We start from the raw sequence: 18,216 nt of genomic DNA, 5'->3' as shown, positions 1-18,216 counted from the left end.
CTAATTTCGGTGAAAAGTTTTTTGCAGATGTAAAATGCTCTGGTACATCGCTTAGATACAGGAAAAAATAGCAGAGGGGCAAGGAGGCAGCCCTGTTTTAGGCCATTTGACGTGGTGATTGGTCTCGTTAGACCCTTAGAACGCCCCCTCGACACCACATTTCTGTGTGGAGAAATATAATTACTGAAAGTAGATTTTGGGGGATTCCCAGCCTCACCAGTTTCTTCCAAAGGTTGGCCTATCTACCCTATCAAAGGGCGTAGTAAAATCAATAAAAGCACAGTATACAATTTGAGATTTTGAGACAACATATTTATCAAGAATTGTTTGTAAAATTGCAATATTATCTATAACTGAATGTTTTGGGCGAAATCCTGCCTGAAACATAGGGATTGCGCCACTGGAAAAGGCCCAGTCTTTAAGATGATTTAAAATACAGGCTGCAAAGATTTTTCCAGTTGCATCAAGTAGAGCTATTTGTCGGTAATTCTTTGGGTCAGTTCTTGAGCCTTTTTTAAAAATCGGGACCACAATGCTGCCTGCCATGATTTTGGGATATCTCCTGTTCCAAAACAGTGGAAAAATAAGGGGGATAGAAATTTGCTCCACTCCTCTATATTTGATTGTAGGACCTTGATTGGTATCTTGTCTGGGCCCATTGCTGCTGTAGAGCTTGCAGCCTGAATAAAATAAGCTATTTGCTTCTTTGCTAGAGCTATCATGTCATCCCTTGACTGATCCTTTTGTGGAGACTGCTGCTTCCCTTTCTTTACCTTCTGTTTATTAAGTTTGTATAAGTTTTGGATATATGTTTCCCAGGCCAATGCTGACACTGGGAGCACTTGTGTTGTTTTCTTAATAATGACAGTGGGAGCACTTGTGTTGTTTTCATAATGTCCATTTGTTTGGCAACTAGACTCCAAAATGCTCAGCTGTTTTTACTTTTTACTGCCAAATTAATGTCAATCCAGTCCTTTTCCTCTCGTAGCTTTTTTTCTTTTTTTCTGTTGTCATAGTTTTTTCAACTTTTTTATTTCTTTCTGTCTTGGCCCAGAAAAATGTAAAAGCTGCAATTGGATCAGGCTATTTAATTTTACAGATTTGTAACCTTTAGTTTTGGCTTTTTGGTGTCCCATTCTCCTCTCGTATCTATTTGAATGATCCAAGGCGTGAAATCTCCCCAGGACATCGGCTGTGCAACACCCCCACACTAGCCGGAAACCTGCTCTTTGCTGCATTTTCATTTAATTGTGGGCACGTTGTGTGATATCGGATCCTTACTGGGTGACTGTGTGAAGGAAGCTGATATTGTGTGAGAAACGGTGGCATCATGTGATTAGGAAGGTCTGACATGAGAAGGAGACATCCTCGTCATACTGGCCTGTGAATCATATCACTCTAGATGACTGCATGAAGGGCATGAATGGGCTCCTTTTTGTATGCATTTGACCAGCAAAGGACTAGAGAGACAAATTCAGATGAGGGGGACCTTTGTTCTTAGGGACCTCTGAGCTTAAACACCCTAATCTGAAGTCTTGTCAGTTCACACGTGTTTCAAGCATCCCACAGATGGGTGTGTGTGCTTGTTTACAAGATCCAATCTACTCTATGCCACTCTACTCTGCCCCACTCCACTTTATGCAACTCTACAACACTCCATTCTACTCTACATTCCTCTATCCTACCCCACTCCACTTAATGCCATTCTACTCTTTGCCACTTCCCTTCACTCTATGCTAATCCATGCCACTGCAGTCTACGTCACTTTCCTCTATTTCACTCTACTCTATGCCACTCTAGACACACCACTAACTTTTAGCTATGTTTAAGAGCTCCCCATGATGCTAAACAACATCGCTAAAAAGACATTGGCGAAGCCAATAGCTCTTGCAAAGGCGAGACCTATTGGATTTACCAATGCTTTTTATTCCTGTTCAGCCTCTCTTTTTCCTTAATGGTCAGTAGTTCTGCCTGAATCAATGTTTTACTCTTGGGAAATGACAGGCTGTATTGATTTACCCTCTTCTCATTCCTTTTAGCAGTGCAGCGATAAAATATGTTCCATTTCTTTTCATTTTTTTTCAGATTACACCACATGAAATACAGATGGCAGCAGAGGATGAAATAGGATAGTATTGATAGTTGCAAAGGCTTGCCTTGATGAGAGATAGTTTTTTGTGTGTTTTATTCTTAAGAAGAAAAAATACAATTAGGTTGCAGTGAGTGGCACTTTTTAGCACTCCAGACAAATAAAAGGAATCACTGATACAATATTGTCGTAAACAATATTGTTGACAAAAATATTGTGTCAAAAATATCGTTTACCACAATATCGTGCTGCTCTACTAATAATGATAACTACAAATATATTGTGTCAGAAATATCGTTGACACTAATATTGTCCAGAAATAGACAGCAATATTGATTTTTATAAGTTATACATACAGTTTAAAGTAGTATATGTTAAATATTTTAATATATAAATGCAATATGATGTAAATCAAATATATTCCACTAATATTTAATACTATATATAAATCTATACTGATATAAACACACAAATATGTATCTATATATAGTGTAGCCTAATTTGTAAAAATATTTATTTTGCATCATATTAATATTTGTATATTATATTTTAAATGTAGTACTGGAATATATATATTATAGAGTGGCTGTAACCAGAGATGGGGATTTGGGGGATTTTTGTCCCATAATAACTTTGCACCCAGTTGGCGAATGCCCAAGAAACCTTGCAGTCCTACTGCCTCATTTGAGTCTTGGTGTCCTGAAAGTTTCACATTGTTTCGTCAAGGGGGTGCAAAGAAAAAAAGAGAGGGGGTCCAAAACAGGATATAGACTTTTGTGTTTCGAATAGCATGAAAACCGTCAGTTGGATTTTTACGAAATTTGGAAGTATTATTTAATATGGAGGGCAGATGATTCTTTCAGGGACTGCATGTAAGTAGGATAAGTGTTTTATATGTTTTAAGTGTTTTTAAGAGCTATATGTATGGCAGCAGTAATACCGCAGTACTCCAGAGGTATATACTGATGATAAGTCATTAGCGAATTGGCTAATGACTGCCTTTACAAAAGTTAAAGGTAGCCATGTTGTTTTCAGTTCAAGTTTCCATGTGTTCTGGTTACACAATTCAATGTAGGTGAGCATTAGGTTTGGTATTTTTCCCATATCTATTACCACTGTAGTACAATGGTAATAGGTAGCAAAGAATATTTAAAAGTTTATTTATAGTTTTAAAAAATTGATATTGCCACAGAAGTACCGCAACACCAGAAAAATTAAATTAAAGAAAACAAAATTGGAAATACAATAAAACACACAATATTTTATAAATATAGTGCGCTAAAGTGCATCTTACATTTTACAAAAAACTGCACACAGTAGTGCAGTAATTACTAAAAATGACTGCGCTACTTTACAAAAAAGGCAGTTTAGAGTACACTGCTATAAAAATGTACAGAAATTTAAAAAAAAGTATTAACATTTCTTGAGGAATGTGCTACTACTGCGCTATCCGTATTAAAAAAAAAAATCAACTTATTATTATTTTGTTCTAGCTATTACCACTTTACTAAAGTGGTAAAAGTTAGGGCACAATTACCACACCTAATGCTTATCTACATCGGAAGGCATAACACAGAACATGGATGAAGTCTACCTAAAAACAACATAGCTGCGTTTTCTAAAGACAACGATTAGACAATCAGCTAATGAGTTGTAATCACAATGTACTGTGTACTATCACCAAATACCCCCATATATTGCTAAATAATGCAACAATAGATATCACTAACTTTAAATACTTTAAAACATATAACTTATTTACACTACATACCTAAAATACCCCAAATAATTATGTGGGCACTTTAATATGGAATCCTGCAACATGGTAACAAAATGCAACTGACGTTTTTGCAGAGCAGTAAATACAAATGTGTATGCAAAATACATTGAAATTAAGGGTGTATTGCCCTCCTGCCCCCCTCCCATTTTGGAACTCCTTGACTAAACCCCTGCAAAACCTTTACTCCTCCACAATAAAACAGCTGGGACAAGTATGCTCAGTTTCGGAGAAATTCAGTAAACAAGTCCTAAATTATTAATGGAGAAAATATTTTAAAATCCGTAGGTCAATAATATCTACACATATATAAACAAAAAAGGTAAACTATTAGTATTGAAATAAATTGGTAATGGGTTAGTAATAACAATCAAAAGTAATACTTAATTATATGTAACATCTTAAGCTAAAAGTCAGCAAAACGCTGACCGCACAATCATGGAACATTGTGATAAAACATATATGACTAATTTTTGCATTTGGTAAAACCAGCCATGAACCAATCACACACCCAGTTGTGATCCACATGTACTGTGGTATACCGTGAACTTAGCACAGTACATGATAGCAGAATATATAATTTTTTTTATATAATGTATACATTTAGCATTAGTCACACTATTTACTTATACACCCAAAAATTTAGATTTTCCTATTATAATATTTATTTTGCAGATATAAAATTGACATTGTTTCACCCACTTTAACCCTATGTTTCCTTTAATTTGCACACTCCACTTTATGCCACTCTAATGTAAAACAGTTCACGTTATGGCACTCCACTGTACGCTATTTATAGTTTGCTACTTCACTTTATGACAGTCCTCTATATGCCACTATATTGTATCTACTGTACGTTAGTTGACTCTACGCCACCGGACTTCACTGTACACTACTCCAGTCTACAACACTATACTCTATGCTATTATGCTGTTCACCACTGTATTCTATTACATTTTTGTGAATCATGGTTTCTGGACACCCTACACTGTACTGCTCACAACTGTATGTTATTCACAGTACGCAACTCTAGTTCACGCTATTCCACTACATGCTATTCGACAATGCTCCACTTCATACTACAGAACTGGAGTGTATGCTATTCCAGTGTATGCTATTCCAGTCTGTGGCACTCGATTTTACTGAAATGCAGTCTATGCCACGGTACTGCATTACAATCCACTGTATGCTCTTACACTTTACAGGACTAGATATTGTGTCACAGTCCTAATCAACACTACACTGTATATTACTAGACTCTACACTTTGATAATTATCCCTATTCAGTTCAACAACACTACTGTATGGTACTCAGTATTTGCCACTTCAATATACCTTTGAAGATTTCACACCACTAAACTGAATTTTATTACACTGAAGACTACTCAGTTCTACGCTACTCCAGTGTATGGCACTACAACTTTATGCTACTGAAGTATACGCCACAGCATTGTACCCTACTGCACTGTAACCCACTGTAGTGTACGCTATTCCGCTCAGCACCACTGTGCTGTACAGCATTCGAATATACACCGCTGCACTTTACGGAATTTTAATTTACAACCCTACACTGTACCACACTCAGCTTCACTGAGCCCAGTGTGCACCACTGTACTGTATGCCACTCCATTGTATGGTGCTCCACTGTACTCCACTACAGTGCTTGCTGTTCCACTTTATGCCACTCCACTGTACCAGAATACAGTGTATGCCACTCAACTGTAAGCTATTTCAGTATATGATTTTCCAATATATGTTCCTACACTACACTGTATAACACTCCAGTCTATAGCACTCAGGGCTGGACTGGCCGTAGCGGGCACCGAGCAATCCCCCGGTGCGCCACATGGGTGGGGGGCCGGTTTGGGGCCCCTGGGGCTGTTTTTATTACAGGGCCGTTTTTGCAGCATAGCTGCAAAATCGGCCGAAAACCAGCCCTGGCAAAGGGCTCGGCGGGACCCACAATTCCCTCCTCCCCAGGGGGGGAGGGGGGCGGGAGGCCTACCGAGGACTTTGCCAGGGCCGGTTTTGGTTCCCAGTCCGGCCCTGATAGCACTCTACAATATTTGCAAAATGTAATTCTACTTCACCACACTCCACTGTATTGTATCCCACTGTATACCACTGTAGTGCATACCACTTCACTCTGTAACACTCCAATATATGCCCCTGTACTGAATCCTAATTCACTCTATGCCATGCCACTGTATGCTATTCCACTGTATGCCACTCCAGTATATCTGATTCCCCTTTACTCCACTCCACTATACCACAATATACTGTACCATAGTAGACTTAACAACACTCTCCTCCAGTTTATTGTCTCACACTCTACTTAATAACACTCCACAAAACTAAGCTGGACACATATTCCAAAGATGTTACTTACATTAGATTCAGAAACAAAACACAAATGTTAAAGATAAGTTATAGTTAGGAAAGCTTTATTTATGTTTGATATACAAACCAAACTTATACTACACAAACATTAGACATTCTACATTTTTATTTTTACTTTTAATTTATTATTTTTGGACGGCTTCCAAATTAATATGTCACACTTATAACTCACATTTATACTTACGAACCACCTTAAAATTCATATAACTCTTGCACCTCTGTACACAGTCTTCTCACCTCACTTGCTACACCATATTAATTATAACTTGTCACTGTACCATGCACTATGCTCTGCCACATTGCATAATTTCATGATGTTCTTAACTCAATCATATTATACGCTTCAACTTCTGTAATATGCAAGCCTATAGGTAGTGCATGGAGAAGGGGTGAGTTATAATCAATGTAGTGCAGTGACTGAAGTGAGAAGACTGTGTATGGAGGTAGACGAGTTATATGAATTTTAAGGTGGGTGCGTAGGTATAAATGTGAGTTATAAATATGATTTAGAATAATTTGAATGTAGCGCAAAAATGATAAATTAAAAATATAATTTAAGAATGTCTAATATTTTTGTAGGTTAAGTTAGGTTTGCACAGTAAACAAAAATAAAGTTTTCCTAACTATCAGTAACTTTTGATTTTTTTTATATATTTAGGCGATGGTGTTAGGCTTTCAAAAATAAAGAAACTCTGCAGTTAGAGCTGGGTCTGCATTCGTCTGATTCCAGTTGTACATGGAGTCTTAACGGCGCAGCTTACAGCACATATATATCACAAAGGGCCACCTTGCAATTACAGGCCCATTAGCCTAATAGATGTACCCAAAAATATTTTGTAAAATCATTTTGACAAGAATTCACAATTGGATAGAGGATAATAATGTTCTGTCTGACTTACAGGCAGGATTTAGAGCTTCCACAAGCACCACTGACCAAGTTTTCAGATTCCTTCTGTTAATCTGGAAGGAAGTTACCATCAGAGGTGGTCATTTATACGTGGTGTTTGTGAACCTAAAGACAGCCTTTGATTCAATTGACCGGACTAAACTCTGGCTAGCCCTGAGCGAATTAGGACTACCATCTTATATAGTCAGAATACTGATTCGGCTTCACCATGACACATATGCCAAGGTTAGATGGAACTCTGATGGCAGCCTGACCAATAACATACTGGTTCAAAAAGGCGTACGTCAAGGTTGCGTCCTTGCTCCGACATTGTTCACCCTCTATATGAATGGCTTAATTGGTGAACTCTTTAATTGTGAGGGTGACCCTCCGAAACTGGCAGGTAGAGCAGTGCCGTGTCTGCTATTTGCAGATGACACCCTGCTTATTGGTAAAACCCCTAGAGGAATACAAAACCTACTAAATTCATTTGCTAAGATCTGTAAAGAACAGGGCTTAGAAATAAATTGCTCCAAAACTAAATATATGTCCTTTAATCCCTATAAATCTAGTAAGGGCAAACTTGCGCTGGGAACACATGTTTTGGAGCAAGTTAAGTCCTTTGATTACCTGGGGGTTCGCATCAGTGATCGGCTGACTTGGAATGCGCAGCTGGCAAAGAGTAACTTGACCCTTCAGCATGTAGATTGTGCCCTAGTACGCAGGGCTAGGGCCTCCCCCTACCGGCCCATTTCACCTATCCTAGAAATGCATAGGGCAAAAGGTTTAGGAGCGGCTCTATATGGGGCCGAGTTGTGGAATTGGAAAATCTCACAGACCTAACTACTTCTGAGAACAAGTTTATTAGAGCTATTACGAACTTGCCAGTGAATACACCACTTTTACCACTAAGATTAGACCTTGGCTTAAAACCTATTGAATACTTAGCCATTCTCCAGGCCCTTCTATTTTGGATAAGGGTGTGGACAAGTAACGAAAAGGTCCCACTGAAGGAAGCCATGATTGAATTGATTGCATTGCATCGGCAAACTGGTCGAATCAAGTGGTTTAAAAAGATTAAGGATTGGTATTTAAAAATCGGGTTGGGGCAGTTCTGGGAGGAACCTGGGACCATTACTAAATCCTTGATCCCTCTTGTTAAAAAAAGGTCCTGGGCACTGATGATCTCAGAAAACATTGAACATTTTGCACATAGCACTTTAGCCGTGAGGTTTTTAAATGTTAAAGACAGATATGACTTTGAGTTCTTCTTGGCCGACATCGAGCCACCACAGGCACGAGCTCTGTATACCCAACTTAGATATGGCACGATTCCTTTAAATACAAGGAGAAGCAGTTGGGGAAATATGGTGGTTAATGTATTGTGTCGATCCTGCCTTGCTGTCCCCGAAACACTTGAGTACTTTCTATTTTACTGCCCGTCCTTTGCTGATTATAGAAGAACCTGGAGAGCTCCTGTTTGTCGCATGCATTCTATTAGGTGTCATTCAGAAGCTATATGCATTTTTAAATCCGATACCACAAGTTGGTTAGTGTTTTCCATCTCAAGATTCCTGCTATTTGCGTGGAGGAGGAGGCTAAAATGTGTAATCTAGCCTACGAAAATGACTGTGTTTACATAGCCTTAATTTAATCTGTAAGTGTCTGCATTCTCATCCATCCAGCCAGGAGCCTAGGGGCACCGCGGAATAGTTCCAGGAGGTCAAATAATAGGACAAACAATAGGGTGTGGTGTTAATCCGGCAGTAGACTAGTGGTGTTTGCGAGGGCCTTGTGCAGGAGTGAAACCTCAGCTAGGTGGTGCGTCAAAAGCATGGCAGAGCAGGCTACAGGCCAGTGCCAGGAGCAATGTGCGGGATCAACAATGCGACGACACAGAGCCTTGCAAATGAGTGAGGCAGCAGGCCAACCACATCCAACAATGTGTGTGGGTAGAGATGTGCACCATGCTCCTCAGGCCGGCCAGCCGCTAAGCCTCACACCCAATATCGGAGTCACAAAAGGTAAGGCTGCATCCCCTCGGCCAGACACCCCCAACAGCCAGACTTAGTGTTCGGCAGACGCGGGATGCACCCTGGCACCAATCAGCACCATTCGCAGGGCAAGCCACTTTTCTTCTGTCGGATTACTTTCGTGGCCTATCTCGCAGCTTTCAGCAGGTGCAGGGGCAATGCGTATCTCACTCAGCTCTGCATTTCAGGTGAGCCACGTCTCTTCAGCTGGTTTGCTTTTGCAGCCTTTCTCACAGCTCCCAGCAGGCGAAGGTGGCAATTTGTGTCTCTCTCAGCTCCGCATGTGAGGCAAGCCACACCATCTCAGGTGAGGTCTCCCAGCAGGCCCACCCCACACTCCGTGGCAGGCATGGGCAGCAGACCAGGCCCCAGTCCGCAACTGTAGCCAATCTTACAGGCCCACTCACCGCTCCGCCCTGGGCGCTCAGTCAGCCGAGTGTGCACGTTCAGCTCCACAGTCGATCCAGGGTCCCTGAGCAGGCCCGTAGCCGCAGACCCCAGCCACACCTCGCCTATTGGGCTAAGAAATCAGCCATCATCCACCGGCGGAGTGAAGACGCGTTCAACGGTCTGGCTGCCAGCGCCTCCTCAATTTCACCGTGCACACTCCACTTTATGTCTGTCACAGCACACAGCTTCTTTGATCGGGCCAGCTAATGCTCAGACGCCTGCAGAGTCAGGTAGGTGATGGCACAGTCCGTTCTGCCTCACGCCCAGGGCCGGGGATCGCCTCAGCATCTACATCTGGGCTACGGGGGAGGAACTACCACAGCACCCCAAGCCTCCGACCAAAGCATAAGGTCCTCCACTACGAGCAGGGTGTGAGCAGTCAGCGCCATGCGATCCCCGGGGCAGCTCAGCTGTGCAGCATTCACAGTGGAAGGCCACCCAGGCAGTGGCTCCTCTCTCTCAGGGCCAGGTTGGCATGGCCCGTCCTCTGGATCGTGACTTCTTGAGGTCCGGCAGGCGGGACGAAGGGCTCAATCGGATGCAGTGCTCGATGGGCAATCTCATGGCCCAAGCAGCCGGCGACTCAGGCCCTCTGTAAGACAGGATGTTAGTCAGATTATGTCTCAGCCAACAGAGCCCTCTCAGCAAGCAGCCATCTTGCTGCTCAGCGAGACCACGCCCCCAATAATTCAAGGCAGATAGTAAAGTTGAATTGAATTGAAACTCTTTATTTCTGTAAAATATCATAAAAGAAACATACATTCAGGGTTATCATCATAAATTCCAATTTAAGAGGGAACAAGCCAGTATATGTTTAAAAGGAATACAATTAAGATATAACACTGGTTGTCAAAAACGGTGACAGCGTGCAAAAATCTACCTAAGGACAACAATTATCATATAACTCATAGCTTTAAAGCCACAAATGAGAGAAAGATCACTGTGCAAAGTGGTATTGTCCCTTGTCTAAAGTGCAAATGCATCCACTAAATGTTTCTGTGGTCATCAGACCATAAAAATAAGTTCATAGGCATTACAAGGCAAGATTAAAAAGTTGTTTAAAAATGTCAATACACCCAATAAAAACAAATTAATTCATTGGTACTATGGTTAACCTGAAATCAAGGGCAAAAGAAGACTATTTACATTTTAAAACTTTAAAACTAGTGACCATTGCAACGATTAATCTTGATAAGGTGGGTCATCACATCTGGAATTCTCTGGGGTGAAATGAGAGGGTTGCCAGTGACTTCCCTCTAATCGCCCAAAAGTGGCCCAAGAACTTTGCAGTTGCGCACACAAATAAGGGTCTTGCATCTGATTTCAGTATGCACATGGCCACTCTAGAATATCGGGATCCAAGTTGTCTGTAAACTGGGGTTAACTATTTACCCCTGGGTTTTGCATATGCTGTGCAGGCAAAGAGGAAATGGCCTATTGATTTGTGCTGGCAGGGGCAACAAGGGCAGCCCTTAGGCTGGGCTTTGTTGGACAGTCAAGAGTTTGTAAATGCATTAATTGCCAGACTACCATGCCTGAATTCTCTAATTTCATCAGTTAGTCTGCCCTGGTTACTATTAAAATGTGCCTTTTGCTCAAACCATCCCAATCATAGTAGATTGATATGTCTTCTGTTGTGGGTTGGTGGGCAGCTAGTAAAATTTGTACAGATACACGTCATGACTTCATCTTCACTCATGGATTCAAATCCATTGGTGCCACACTCGCATTTAATTTTCTATAATACTTATGGGTCAATGGTTGACTTGCTTGCCATTTTCATCCTCTGTCAGAACTTAGTAGATGTTCAGTTTGCTGTATGATAAGTGCATTACAGTCACTGCACATAACTGTGTTTTGGACATATCCTACGTTGTCACGGACTACCATGTTTCACATTCTACTTTTCTTCATAGTTTATGATGTTCTCTTTAGAAAGCTTTGGAAAATTTCCAGCATGTTTGCCTTATTTTCAAAGGTAGATGTGCTTGCTCAGTTCGATTAACAGCTTTGCGACATACTCAGGCCCTCCCAACTTGCATCAACAAACTGGAACGAGTTGGATTTAGCACAGTGAGTGTACTAAAGGTACATGAAAGAAATCTTCCTGAGCCTCATGTGGCTGTCATGGGAGCCATTAGTGAAGGTTCACTCAGCAAGCATTTGGTAAAGTTCAGGAAGAAGGAGGCGGATACTTGACAGGTGGTAAAGTGTAGTCAAACTCATTACTTCTTGTAGTGTATGAATGTGATGGGCCCTTGCATGGCGGCAGTATGTTTATGTGAGTGCAAGGGATCTGTTTGACTGGGCCTGTGGCTGACGGTATGGAAGTCTTGTGTGTATTGCATGAATGGCATGTGAATGGACCATAAAGCAGTTGGTGCAGGAAGTGGCTTTATGGCTCGCCTTCCAAAGGCTTGGCATCAATATTTATATACTTTGATAAGTATTTGTGCTTTGAAACCAGCGTGTCTCTGGTGCAGCTAAAACCAACCAGTGTGAGTGGTGGATTATCGTTATCAAATTATTGTCTAATTGTCCATTCCTTCGCCGTCATTTCTCTAGCTGGGGTACTTCGGAGAAAACTTCTCTTTCTTCTCTGCATTCTTATCCCTTTTTGATAAAGCGTTCCCCATTATAACAATGATTGCAAGCAATCCCAATCCAAATTTTAACTCCTCTCGCACCGACAATCACTTTATTCCTTCCACCAATCTCAGCGTGTCTCTATCAAAGGTCACCCTACCGCAGCACAGTTTCGCCATCCTCCTGCCAATCACAGTGCTGGGTTGCAATGACTCAATGCTCCAATCGCTTCTGAGTCCCTTTTCAATCTGTGCTCTGTTTGCCTGCTTCAACTACACAATGAGTTTCTGTACCAACAGGAATGCTACCCATATCCATACCACAGTGATCCTTCAACCTGCAAAGGTCACCACTTTACGTGCGCCTGCCTCCTGTGCACCTGGAGCGAATTGCCACCAGACTCGGTTAGGACATTCACACAAGACTGGATTATATTTCTACTTTGGTGTAACTGACAGCGCCTCACAGTACACCTCTCCTAGCAGGCATGTTTACCAATAAAATATTCAACTTGAGGTACCTCTCTTTGAAAGTTTAAAATCATAATCAGAACGACAATAGTTATCACTCTAATAAATCAGCCAATCAGAGCCTCTCAATATTTTCCCTCAATTATCGTCCACTGCATCCCCTTACTCTATGCTTACTACAACTCCAAATACGCACTGAGCAGCGCTCACTTAATTCCCCTATTTCGCACGCGATCCCTATTGATACTCATGTCGTTGTCCTTCAGCCCCCTCGTCTTTCCCGAACCAGGATACGGATGGGGTTGGGTCATTTTAAATCTTGGGGAAAACCATCTGGACCATAAAGGTACCGTATCTGGTTTCTACAGGCAATTCATTTATCGATTTATGGGTTGGCTCCGATCAGAACCATCACCTCTGCTACCAGATCTATCAGCGTGCAAATCGGTCTTAAATTCTAAATCTTGGAGCGCACCAACTGCAATGACTGCGAGCGGTGCAGCCCCGATATGGACTTTGGTGCTCCCCTACTGGAACTGTCACTCTTCTAGTTAGAGGAATACATATACTGAAGTTGAAACATTCTCATAGGAATGACAGACAAGGATTTTGGGTTCAATCTTTTATATAAGGATTAATTAGCAGATTACAAAAAGGTGCCATAAGCAAGTCTAGCAGTGGAGAATATAAACCATAAGTACAAGAACTCAGTACAGCTGTAAATAAAATCCGGCATAGATTTGCCTTCTATGATGGAGAAAGGGGGTCTCTCTGGTCGCAGAAACCCAATTACTTCTATAGAGCTTTAAACAACAACTTTCATACATTCTGTGGGAATACATAATTCTCAGGGTTTGGACCAATCGAAAAAAAGGTTGGAGAAACATTTTACTACAGAATACATTTGAGGATTCTCTCAGGATAGCAATACATTGAGACTCAGTCCTTCCTACAGTCTTACCTGAACAGTTAATCTGATACATTGTTTTAGCATGCATCTGGGACAACGACATGATGTGGAGGCAAGACTGAGGACAATGTAAACAGAATCAAATGTTAGGAAAAGCTTAATTCGTAATGCTTTTTATTGACAGAAAGTTAACTCTCACGGTACCCTATAAAGACTGGGAAACTAAAAGAGGTTATGGCCTATATGCTCATATTCCCATACCATATGTTCTCTAGGTTGTAGTCTTGGTAATTGTTTTTGTACATGAAGTTCATTCTACTTTCACATTCACAGTTGCATCAATTCTCAAGTCCAGTTGTCCTAGGGTGTGCATTTTACAATTGCCCATGATTGTTACCTATGGTGTCTGTGGCAGAGCTGTTCATTTTGTGATGTTGATATTTAAATGTTTCAATGTACAGCTATAAGGGAGTTGCAATAACAAAAGGTGACAATGGTATCTCTACTGTTTTTCAGCAAATAGTGTTCATTTTAATTATTGTGCCAAAACTCTGAGTTTACTTGTGTGTTCTCTAGGCAGAGGGGCACTGTTTGCTCTGTGTTTTGTTTTCAAAAAGCCTGGATTTGGGATAGTTAATATTTATTTTATTGCAAATCTTTTTGTTTCAGATTATGGCCTGCTCTGTGGGACAAATACTGGAAGTAAACTCTCCAAGCATTTGGGCTTAGCTTACCCTGTCAGTAGGTTAGATATCCTCCCTTAAATGAGAACTACTGAACAAGTGTATCTCTTTAATGAAAATAAGGGTAGCTAGGTAAGTGTTATTACAGGCATTTTATGAACAGCTGAACATGAATGGGCATTGTGCACCTCTCTCCCCTGGTTGCATGTCATAATGTTTTATACTGAAATATATTCTGACATAAATACTGTTTCCTAAATTGCTCTTAAAAGAATATCACCCCATTGGGAGTAGAGTTTCTGTTATCATCTCCAATGGGTTCAATATTTTAACAGGCTTTATTCAAGATAGTGGTACTCAATGTGCGTCCCACAGGCCCCTGGCTGCAAGGGAGACCTTTCCAGGTGGCCTGCAGATCTGCCCTTGGGAAACAGCAGCATAGTAATAAAGCTGCTCAAATTCACTGTTTTCCTTTTTTCCAGGCAACACCGTTTAGGGATTCTGGGCTTCTTTTCAATAGTAAGTTCATCTTTTTTTATGAGCAGCGCAGCCCTGCTCCTATAACAAGCTGAAATGACTGTAACAACAAAGCCCAACATCAGGAAAAAAAAATGATGTTGAAAGCGTACATTTGTTTGTACTGTTGTGGTTGTGGACTTTGTTTCTACAGTCAGTTAAGATTGCATCAAGGAGGGTCTGCTCCTAGGTGAAATATGTGTTGAGCGGACAGTGGAAGGGCATAGAAAAAGTATGGGGAACTGTGACCAGGAGTATAACTGGCTTAGCTTGGGTTAGTGGGTATATCCAGTCCAGATTTTTAATTTGCACTCTGGTACCTGCGATCATTTTTATGTCATTATATTTTCAGGTGTGTAACGAAATGTTCTCTTGTGGTTGATCTCCTCAAACAAGGAAATGGTAAACCTGAGAGCTTTGGAGCAGTCAGTTAGATTCTTGTACGCCTCTCTGGCATCATCTTACTGCTGTGTATGTTGCTGGTACTGCCATACATGCCAACATTTTAGAAGAGGAAGGTGGGCGATTAAAAAAAATAATCGGGAGAATATATTTTCCCCATCGCTTCCATTGCAGGAAAGGCAATTTCAGGATAGAGACAGACATTTTTTACTTAGAAAATTGTGTGTCTCCTTGCTCATGGTCTATTCACATGTATGGGTAATGGTCTATTCACATGTATGGGTACTGCATAGAGAAAATTCTAGTGCTTAGTGTGATTGAATATACTACTGAAGGTTATACATTTTGCCATTATGGCTGTTTCTAATGCTTCGAGTCAATAAATGTTAAGATGAAGTGTCACTCGGTGTCACACATAAAATATGAAAATGTCACCTGGTGGCACATTGCAAACATGGAAATGTCACACATATGCAGGCTGAAAACGTGGTAACCCTTTAATATGTGGAAATGCATGGTTTTAGTACGAAAGCTCAGTTTTATCACTACTAACTTCAGATGTCTGTGTGTAACTGGAGGGTAACTAATTCAAATCCTGATTGGCACACTGGGGAAACGTAATGTATATTTATAATGCTATTGGATCTCATCTTGTGTCAGTAAGCACTGTGATTATTCAAGTCATAAGCTTATAATTTTTTAAGCACAGAATACCATAGGCTACAACACAAAAAAAATGTACAGGGTACACATAGTTTAAGATAGGCTGCTGCAAAACGTGCTAGAAGATTTGAAAGAAAGCATTTTCTCATAATGTTTTGAAAAGGTGTATGTTTCTTTTCTGTCTCCTTAGTCGCCCACCTCACCTTGTCTCTCTGGTGTTGCTCCACCATCAATGCGGCCCTAGGGCACATCCCACACTTTTATTTTGGCCTCAGAAGGAAGTGGCCCTTAGGGGCCACCAAGGTTACTTACAACCACCCACTATGCCTTCCTAAGAATGAAGAGTCTTTCAGACAGTAGAGAAAACAAACTTACATTTTCTTAGCAATAATCTGTAGAGGAGTCCATCATGACCTGCACCCTAAGATGTCTGCCGAGGGACTGACCCCCAACAGTCCACAGTGAGTAATCATTCCTCTCAAGAAGCCTCCAACCACACCCACAATTGTAAACTACCGGCCTTGGCCGAACATGAACAAAAAGGCACAGTAGGATAAGCTAACACCAGCCACATGGGTACATGTTATCCGGGATTCAAGGCTACGGTGCTGGGTCTCAGCATCTCCTAATGTGGGAGCAGAAACTACACATTTGGATAGGTATGCGAGGGCAGAATGGCCTATTCATTAGTAAGTCGAGAAAAAGCCTTGAACAGAAGAGAAAATAATAATGAAACACAGTGTTCTGCTGAGGAAAGCAATACGGGTAATGAGGCCTAACTCAGGCGCAATCTAAGCAGCCTAATAGGGATTACGAAATACAAAATGGAGTTACATTCCCTAACTAAAGCCTGCACATTACGGGGATACCTCAGTGGGTTGCATAACGTGAATACAAATGGCATCTATTTAGTCACACTCTGCTAACCTAATATAGCATGAAACTAGTGTGTTGCAGGGATGGGAATTTGAAACCTAACACACCCTCCTTTTAGCATGAGTGGCTAAATGCTTTATTTTCTATCCGGTAGGGTCTTTACAATTCTAAGAGATGGGTAACGCATAAATACTCATGTGACAATCATGTAACAATGGAGCAGAAAGCAAAACACTAAGTATGGAAATCCAACTAATACTCGAAAATGCCCTAGTCTAGGAGCATAATATCTGGGATATCCTGCATCAACATAGTACAGACTTTAGTATGACACCCTGAGAACTTGAGGGAAGGGGCGAGCTTGCTCACAAAATAGGTGCAACATGCTGGAAGGCAATTAATACATAAGCAATAGGTAAAGATGACACCTGCGATAGCTATTAGGACAAGTAGTATCTTCCAACCCCATGATGTCAATAGACCACAGAGCCACCCTCTGAGGGACCATGAACCATTATCTTGTTGGTAGTCTGAAGCAAGTCTGTGTAATTTTTGTATTGCAGAGTATACAGTAGGGGAGCTATCAGGAATGTACAAGCAGCAGCTGCTGCCGATTACACGGCAGGCTCCACCCCTATCAGCCAGAATGACGTCTAAAATCATCCGATTTTGAAGAGCACGAGCCTCGTAGCCTGAAGCTTGACTGTAATAGTGGTTAGTATACCTGCAGTAGTGTTAATAACTCCCTCAACTACTCTGCCAATGCGACGAATATTACGGCTATTGAACATGGTGTTGCATGCTGATTTAGAATTCGAATGAATTTTCCTGATTCATGCCCTTATATAGGTACAATTAACATTGCCCTTATATAGGCATAGAGAAACAGTCCTTAGTTAGGCATAGCCCATGCTACCCTAATACAGGCATGGCTATTTCCATCTGTTCATCTATGTCACAACGATTTCTTGGAAAACCAAACTCTTAAGCAGAAGGGGCTTCCCCTAGCCTGGATAATGATTTCTCTAAAAAAAACATTATGATGCATGAACAACTATTCCTTAAGGGTTCATCCATGAAGTTCATATGCCCAACTTTTACGTCAATACTGGCATTCCTAAACACCTTCAAGGTATAAACATACCTTCACTTGCTACAGCCAAGCACGATGTGGTTCGGTGCAGTTCGACTACCTACTTGCACGACGCAGCTCGCTACAGCAAGTGCCGAAGGAAGCCAACTCTCCAGCTGACGCACTGACCAGAAGCTGTCATCCTACTGCCGAGAATCCAGCTCCAGTGTTTCTGACTCCCCTTGCGGGGTGTTGGGAAATCGAGACCCGTGAAAGAGATACCAACCTCTCTCATTCTAAGGAATGGAGCTGATTAGAGCCTAGAGAAACCTTTGGCAATTCTTGGCAGAACTAAACCTATGCTTTGGTAGGCGTATTTTAGAAGCATCAGTTGAGTATGTTA

Source organism: Lissotriton helveticus, chromosome 6 (genome assembly GCF_964261635.1).
Source record: "Lissotriton helveticus chromosome 6, aLisHel1.1, whole genome shotgun sequence".
Taxonomy (NCBI): Eukaryota; Metazoa; Chordata; class Amphibia; order Caudata; family Salamandridae; genus Lissotriton; species Lissotriton helveticus.
The sequence above is the reverse complement of the archived record's forward strand: the minus strand, read 5'-3'. Positions refer to the sequence as shown.